The following is an 8,832-nucleotide window of genomic DNA, read 5'->3' as shown; positions in this document are numbered from 1 at the left end:
CCATGGGCTCTAGGAATCAAATTCAGATCATCAGGCTTACTTGTCAAACACTTTTACCTGATGAGCCATCTCACTGGCCCAAGAAAATACCTCTTACATTAGAATATGAAACAGAGACCCATTTTAGTAGATACATATTTCATTCAGATAGAGTAGAGAAAATATTAAGGATGAAATCATTAAATAGTTTAAGAAACAATCAAATCACAGAACTGAAGAAGTATTGCCCATATTAAAAGAGACACTTTTGTGTCTCACAAATTCATGAAAGTAGATACATGCTGAAGGTACTTCATGTTGAAATTTAAAACACTGGAGAACAAGGGAGGATAATATATAATGATAGTAGTTGAGTTGAAAGACAAGTTGAATAAGAGCCACAGAGATGACAATAATTATACAATGATGTAATCCACTGCTATACCAAACCCGTCAAATTCTCCCTTACCTACTGTAAAAGAATATCAACTATTTAGAAATTTCTCTCTGACTTCACTATGTCATCCTCATCCAGTCCATTGTTATCTTTCTTACAGAGTGTAATAGTCTATAAAGGGAATCTTTGTCTTCATTGTGACACCCTGTAATTCATCCACCAGACAGCACCCACAACCAACTTAGTAAAGTATAAATTAGAATAATTTCCTCCCTCCTTAATCTCATAAGAGATCTAATATGGCATATAGAATTAAATGCAAATTCTTTTCAATAGCCTTCTGGACTCTTCATAATGAAGTCTGTGATTGATTACCTTTTGACTTCATTATCAGTCTCTTTCTCATTTTAACCACACTAATCTTTATAGTTTATGTATGTGCCCAACACATTGAGATGAACAGCTTATCTAAAGTAGTCATTGACCATACAATTCTCTAGAACATTTTATTCCTGTCAGGTATTAGAAGATAGAATTATGTGTTCTAATCCAATTTCCTGTACATATATTGTATGTCTTCTGCCAACTGCCTCGCAAATACTGTTAGGATAAAAAAATGAATTTATCCTTCCTAATTATCATTGTGTCTCATTATCTAGAATAGAGGTTTACATGACATGTTGCTTAAAACATACTGAATTAATTTACTAATGGTGTCTTACTATTCTATTTCTGTGAAGAGACACCATGACCATGGTAACTCTTGTAAAGGAAAGCATTTAATTGGGGCTTGCTCACAGTTTCAGAGGTTTAGTACATTATCAGCATGGTGGGGAGCATGGAAGCACACAGGCAGACATGGTGCTGGAGAAGAAGCCAAGAGAATTCTAGATCTGGACCTGCAGGAAGCAGGAAGAGAAATACACTGGAGCTGGCTTGAGCATTTGAAACCCCAAAGCTCAACCCCAGTGACACACTTCCTTCAACAAGTCCATACCTACTCCAAGACACACCTCCTAATTCTCTCAAGCATTGCCACTCCCTGAAGACCAAACATTCAAATATTGGAGCCTATTATTATTCAAGCCACCAAAATGGGTTATCTGCTAAGAATTGATAGCTGCTAAACAACACAGTAAATGGAGTTAAGGGATACACATGGTGACATGTTGGCCCCATATTGTGACATTCAAAAGTTAGCTCCTCAGTGGTGAATGAAGAGACTCTTAGTTGGTCAAAATACTAATTATAATTGACTATTGATGGCTCATGCCTGAATGGGACATTTATATGAACCTCTCCATGATTCAAAGGACAATGCAGAAAAGAGGAAAGAAAAAGTGTTAAGATCTGGAGGATGGGAAGAGTGTTATGAAATATTGTTTTCTGGACATGACACATGTATTGTATTCATGTGGTTGCTTGTGTAAGACCTCCACAAGACAGGGTGTACACTTTTCATCATAGATAATGAAGAAGCTCATTAGGCCCTATCCTCCCTATCCTTAGAAGTTAGTATCAGCTAATGTTTGCACGAGGGTGTAATTTTTTTCGGTGATGTACCCGTAAAAAGTTCCCCACATTCCAGTAAGTAACTCCTGGTCTATTTCTCGATTAAACTCAGTAGACCATAAAAATACAAAATGAAGCAAAAGTTGTGAAAATAGGAGGAGGACTTATTGCAATTTCACAATATACATGTATGAAGCTGTTAAAAATGAAAACATTTAGAAAGATAGACTCTGGTCAAATATATAGTAAATAGATTCATCACTATCATGCTCCAAAAGAAGAAAGCAGTTTTGAACTGTTATAACATCCTCCATTTTAGTTTCCATGACAAAAGACTACCAAATGTAGAAAAAAAAAGAATTAGTGAGGAGGAAGTATATAAATAGAACAAAATAGAGTATGTGTAGGGTTGGTACAGAGTTTGAAAGGTCCAATTCCTTACTATATGTAACTTTTATAAACCTTGGATTTTGCTACAAATAAAACACAGAGGCTTTTTCGATTTCCAAGAATATATAATTATATTGGTGATATTATTGTGCCTTTCCTTATGGGACACAAGGCAGGCCTTATTTAGAAAATGGTATTTTTTAATTTTTTAATTTATTTTTTGCTATCTGGAGATGGCATAACAAATGTATCAGAGATTGGATGGTTTAAATGACAGAAAATAATCACCATGTAGTTTTAGAGGTTAGAAATCCAAGATGAGGATGGTTGGTTTATTTGTTTGTAGGAGGGCATCTGTTTCATGTACCTCCACTTAGGGAGAGGGAAAGTGAGAGGGGTAAGGGAGGAGAGAAAGAATCACCTAGAGTATATAAGAGCAATGCATCTTTTGCTGTTGTTGTTGTTGTTTTTCGAGACAGAGTTTCTCTTTGTAGCTTTGGAGTCTGTCCTGGAACTCATCTGTAGAACAGGCTGGCTTCGAACTCACAGAGTTCTGACTCTGACTCCCAAGTGCTGGGATTAAGGACACGCACCACCACCACCCGGCAAGAGCATTGTATCTTGATCCCATTCATTTCCTCATCCTTTCACATCCGCCCTCTGCCCCTGCACCCCCCCCCCAAATAAAACAAAATTTAAGAGAAAAAAGGAAAAAATGGGAGAAAATTAAAAATCTCGTCATGGAAGTTTCAGTGTGACACAGTTGAGTCACAGAGTAAACTCCTTTGTCCATATATCTTTTCCTTGAAAGTGTTCATTGCAAAGACTCATTGGTTTGGTTCAAGGCTTCTGGTTTCTCCTAAGCTATGGATGCTAGGCCCTCACTAGGATTCTTCTTGGATATCTGTTGTTTCCCTGTGTTGTGGAGATCCTGTAGCTTTGGATCTGTAGGTCAGGTCCCTTCACATGCTCTAGCAGATCATAGATGGGGTGGATTTGGGGGCAGGCCAAGTCATAGCCCTGGTTCTGGGCCTGAGCAGCTATAGGGTTAGTCTACCAGCCAGTTCTCCCCTGTCTACACCACCAAGGTGAGCTCTCCAGCATTGCCCTGGCTAATTCACCTCTTGCAGCAATGAAAAAGAGGTAGGACTGGTCCTCCTGTTTACATGCCCTCAGGGTTGGCTCTCCCACACCTATGTCATTAGGGCCAGCTCTATTGTGTTGCCCAGGTGAGGTACAGGGGTGACTCCTTCAAGTGCTGCAGCTAGTGAGGGATAGGGACAGTCCTCCTGCTCTTATGACCCCAGGGCCAGTTCCTCCACCTGTCTCAGACTTTGATGGGCTGGAGGTGGAGGCAGGCATCTCTCTTTTACCTATGCTACCACATATCTGATGAGGATAGCTCTCCTTTGCTCATAACAACGGGGCTGGGTCACCTCACTTCCGACCACTGGGCAGCTCTGCTGTGCTGCCTAGGTGGGGGGCAGGGCCCATTTCCTGAGTGTGGCAGCTGGTAAGGGGGAGGGTCAGCTGTTTCATCTATTGCAAGCAGTAAGCGGAGAGGGGTAGGTGGGGCATCTCTCACCCTCCCACATTGCCACATGACAGATGAATAGTGGGGACAGGCCTCCCATACTTATAACTTCAGGGCTGGCTCACCCACACCTCTGCCAACAAGATTGGCTCTATTGTTTTATCCAGGTGAGGTGCAGGGCCTGCTCTCCCAAGTGCTTCAGCTGGTGGGGGGCAAGGATAGCTCTCCTGCTCTTGTGACCTCAGGGCCAGTGCTCACAGCTGCCTCAGGCATTGATAGGTTGATGGGCATGGGGAGGGGAGAAGGGCCTCTCTTCCCTGACCATGCCACCACAAGACAGATCTCACATGCTCACAACTTCAGGGCTGGCTCATCCATACCCGTGTTAACAGGGTTGGCTTTACTGTGCTCTTCTGGTGAAATGCAGGGCCTGCTCTCCCAAGTGTTGCAGCTGGTGGGAGTCAGGGATAGTTCTCCCACCCTGACCATAGGGCCAGCTCTCCCACTTGCCCCAGGTGTTGATGGATGGGGAGGGAGGGAGAGGGGCAACTCTCGCATGCCCATACAGCCTCATGACTGATGAGAAATGGGGACAGATCTCTCTTGCTCACTACTTTGGGATTGGCTCACCTCCTTCTCTGCCAACATGGTTGGGTGTACTGTGCTGCCCAGGCAAAGTGCAGGGCCTGCTTTCCTGCTTTTGGGACATCAAGGTCTGGTTTCTCATCTGCCCCAGGTGTTGATGGGTGGAGGTGAGAGGTTTTAAAGGCTTTAACATGGTAATTTGAGGGACACAATTCAGTTTACTGCTATAATGAGGAAGGCAGTAAGAGTTCAAAATCACAGTCCCTTGTAAATTTATCTATCTGGGGACCTCTTGCACTTCCTTCTTCATCTCCCTACTTTTCCACATTAATATGGGATCAATAAAGATGGTCGTGTTCTAGGAGCTAGAGAGATGACTCAGTGTATAAAACACTTGCCTCCCAACCCACCAAGACCTGAGTTCAAATCACCACCACCCACATAAATTTTGGGCAAATGTGGCATCCCATCTGTAATCCTAGCATTGGGGAAGCAGAGAAAGGAGATCCACTGTTCAAGCTGGCTGACTATACTAGTCAGATGGTGAGTTCTAGGTTCATGTAAGGGACTCTGCCTCAATATATAAGGTGGTGAGAGGTTGACAAAGGTATTTAATGTCAGTCTCAGGCCTTGCCATGAACACACATATTCCCATATGTGTCATATTCTAAATTCATCTTAAGGGATCAAGTTCTGCAGCCAAGGAAGCAATTCAGTCAGTCATTTGTGATTAACAATCAAGAAATCAAATATCTGTATTAGTACATTAATATGTTCAAAGCCACTTTGAAAATAACATTCCCAGCCATATTAGAATCACAAAACTGTTGTTCATTAGCAGGGACTTTTCACTTGGAAGATATAGTTTTTGCCCAGATATATCCAGGTTTCAGGGTCATTCCGAGGAAATTCAAGCAAGATTTAAGACCCTCTGCAATGCTGTGTCACAGTGACCCTCACACTGCGCTCTATTGTTCAGTTCTCTTTCTGGACATCCTATGAAGGTAGCTAAAAATCAAGAAGACTTACCTTTTCCACAAACCTTCAAATCTAATTAGGAAAAAATACACCATGTACTTGTTCCCTTGACACTTCAGGTGGCAAAATTTCATCCTTTCCCAGACCTATTAGAAACTTGCAAGTATCTTGTTACCCGGCCAGCTGTCTTTAAGGACAGCATGCTCACTAAGACCCACACGACAATAAATATTAGTTAATATTTACAAGTAAGTCCATAGTACAACAGAAAATATCAAGATCTCTACTGAGAATTAAAGGTTGACTGAAAAAGAGCCCCAGTGATCTCCTGGTTATAGAGTGGGAACCATTTTTATGGTGAAGCTTTCCCATCTCTGGTTCTTCCATTGCTTGACTTCGCATTCTCCTGTTTGCTCCTGTTCAGTTGATGCTCTGAAACACAGTGAGGGCTGAGGAGTTGTCTGCGCACATGCTCTTGCTTTCCCCAACTGACTCATAGCTGCCACATAGCTGCTTCTGATTATGGTCTTCATACCCACGCTTGATGTCTTTGAAACCTCACTTTCTGCCATCCCCTTTCACTGACACAATAATTGGCAGTTGGGAAGAATCACAGAAAGCCTGACAGAGTGTAGCTTATGTATTAACTGTAGCATGCTGAATAGTAAAATGGGAAGCCATCTGTGATGATTTTCTGCACCACTGAGAGCTAAGTGCTTCAAGTTGACTTCCCAAACATCTCCCTTCACTAGACACCCCTGGGTCCTGGTGCCGCCCTTAAATGCTGCCAATAAAAACTTGATGAACCTAATCATTACTGAGTGACCTGAGAATGAATGAAAATGTGATTGCTTCTCAAGGATGTAGACATATCAGATGACATGTGAGACTTCTTCTATAGGGCACAGTAAGCAAAAACTTTTAGCAGACAAGACTGGATGAGGCACATTAGCTGGGGATTATCTGGCAGCCCTTGTCTTTTCTTTCCTTTTGATGTTTCTTTCCCTTAATGTTATGGATGCTTGTGAGTGAGGAGGATTCTTAGGCCTTCTCTACCAACTAAGGGGGATTTAGAGAAGAAACAAGCCCCAGGGGATACTTTTCTCACATCATTTCCCCTTTCCCAGTACTGAAGGAGAGCTTCAACCTGACTTCCATGTCCCATTAATGATATAATGAATAAATACATAACTTGGTGCCTCCTCCCAAGCTGGATTGACTCCAGTTTCATTGATAAGTTCATAACCATTTCTAGTGTTTTTTACAACCTTACTAAGGAAGCTATTTAAAACAGTTAAAACCTTTTTTCTGCTCTTTTCCTAATTTCCCCCTTCAAACAGAAACCTAGGGGCACTACTATGTCCAGGGGACCTCCCTCTTCAAACACACTCATCTATAATGAGCTCCCCCCACCCCACACACAATGTAAGAGAACCGATTAGGCAAAATGTATTTTCTTTTTGGTCACAAACTCTCTAAGCTGGAAATTGGGAAAGTTCATGAATTATACATCAAAACACATACACCAAAGCCACTGTGTAAGCTGAAAAGAAATTGTACTGTTTCTACTACCCACCTTCTATTCGTATACAATCACACTTCTACCACATCATACATAAATATACCCAATTAGAAATCACAGAATTTTCAAATGTCAGAGTGAAATAGGAGTATAGAGATAATTTAGTACAACCCCTTCATTTTACAAAGGATAAAACTAATACCCAGACAGAGGACTTTATAAAGGTCACTCAGGTAGCTGAGAATAGAAGTGGACTAAAATGGTGAGCATGTCTATGATGTCCTGTGTCAGAACAAACAAGCACACATTCGCCTAAGAACATGAATGTGTATAGATCAAACCTCTAAATGAGGAAACACCAATCTTTTCAAAGCAAAAATGACCCCATTCATCATTTCTGAATGTCCCTGTTCTCTCCTGCACTGCTTTGCTGCTTGTCAATTCCCAGGACACTTCCCTTCCCCTGCCTCTGAACAGCCCTCACGAATGAACAATTCCTAAGTGCATTTGCTATGACGTGTGCAAAGGCAGCCACTCAGAGAAAAGGTCAGTGTCAGTGTCCTTTGTTTCCAAATATGTCTCTTAAAAAAAAAATCAAACATTGCAATACTGAATCCAAATTGCCTAAAGACTTACAGATTTTCTCTCAGAAAGTCCAAGGCTCCTGAAGAAATGGCAAATTCAATGAAACTTGTGATGTGATTTACCAAACTGAAAAAGCTACACAAAAGGCGCATGAAGAGACACCATTTTTCTAGTGGCCTAGGGAATTGTGTTGACAGGTCTGCAAGTGCAGTCATGACTTTGTGATTCGTCAGTCTTCCTACACAGCCATTTCTCCAGTGCCTCAGAAAATCATGCAGATTTGGGACACATTTTTTAGTCATTTGAAATAGGGATTCAGAGTTCAGAAGAGCTCAGGACAAAACAGGGAAGTCCTGAAGAAAAAAGCAATTATTTGTAGATGTTTTATTTTTTCTGTGTGGTATATGTGGGTTCGCATTTCTGTGTGTGAGTGGGTATATGTATGTGTAGGTGTGCATGTATACATAGGCACTTGTGTGTGAAGGCCAGGCAATCCCAGGTGTCATTCCTTAAATACTGTCCACCTTTTTTAATGCTTTAGTATTAATCTTTTTTAGATAAGGTCACTCTCTGGTTTGTAACTCTACACATAAACTAGCCTGGCTTACCACAGGACCCCAGGGAACCTCCTGTCTATGCAACCCTTGGGGATCCAACACAGGTCCTATGCTTGCAAGTGGGTACTTAGCCAACTAAGGTATGCCCCAGCCCCATATTTATATTTAATTTTGCATTTCTTTTTTTGCCATTATTTCTTTGTTGTTTTGAGACAGGCTATTACTATGCAGCCTAGGTAGCCCTTGACCTCTTCAACCTCCTCAAAGCTGGGATTATAGGTATGGACTACCACACATGACTGTGATTTGCATTTCTGATGTTAGTTCTTGCCTGGCACCTAATCTTTATAAATTATATGGCATATACAATGACCCACTTATCATTCTCAACCATTATTGTTAGTTTTGCTTTCCATCACTCTCTCCTGTACTGCAGCCATAGTTGTTAACTCTAGGTCTTGTACCCATCTTGTACTTGAGACCTCCAACTTCCTGTTTCTCTATCTTTATGAATAAATGCCAATTTTTCATTTCAGGTCTTCAAAAAACATCCAGTTGCACTTTTTCCTTAAAGGCTTCTGTGATCCCCACTACAACTTCTTTATGATTCTTCCATGTATAGTTTCCATTCATCTGATAGTCAACTCATTCCCTGGTTACTGAGTGATTATTTGACTAACAATTGTTTTTCAGCATTATTGAAGAAAAAATGAAGCCATCTCTGTCTTCAGAATTTATAGGGGAGCAGGGAAGACAGTTGCAGTAAATATGCTACATAGGTTGATCCAATCTA

Source organism: Peromyscus californicus, unplaced genomic scaffold (assembly GCF_007827085.1).
Source record: "Peromyscus californicus insignis strain IS unplaced genomic scaffold, ASM782708v3 Scaffold_10__1_contigs__length_136768540, whole genome shotgun sequence".
Taxonomy (NCBI): domain Eukaryota; kingdom Metazoa; phylum Chordata; class Mammalia; order Rodentia; family Cricetidae; genus Peromyscus; species Peromyscus californicus.
This window is presented reverse-complemented; position numbering follows the sequence as displayed.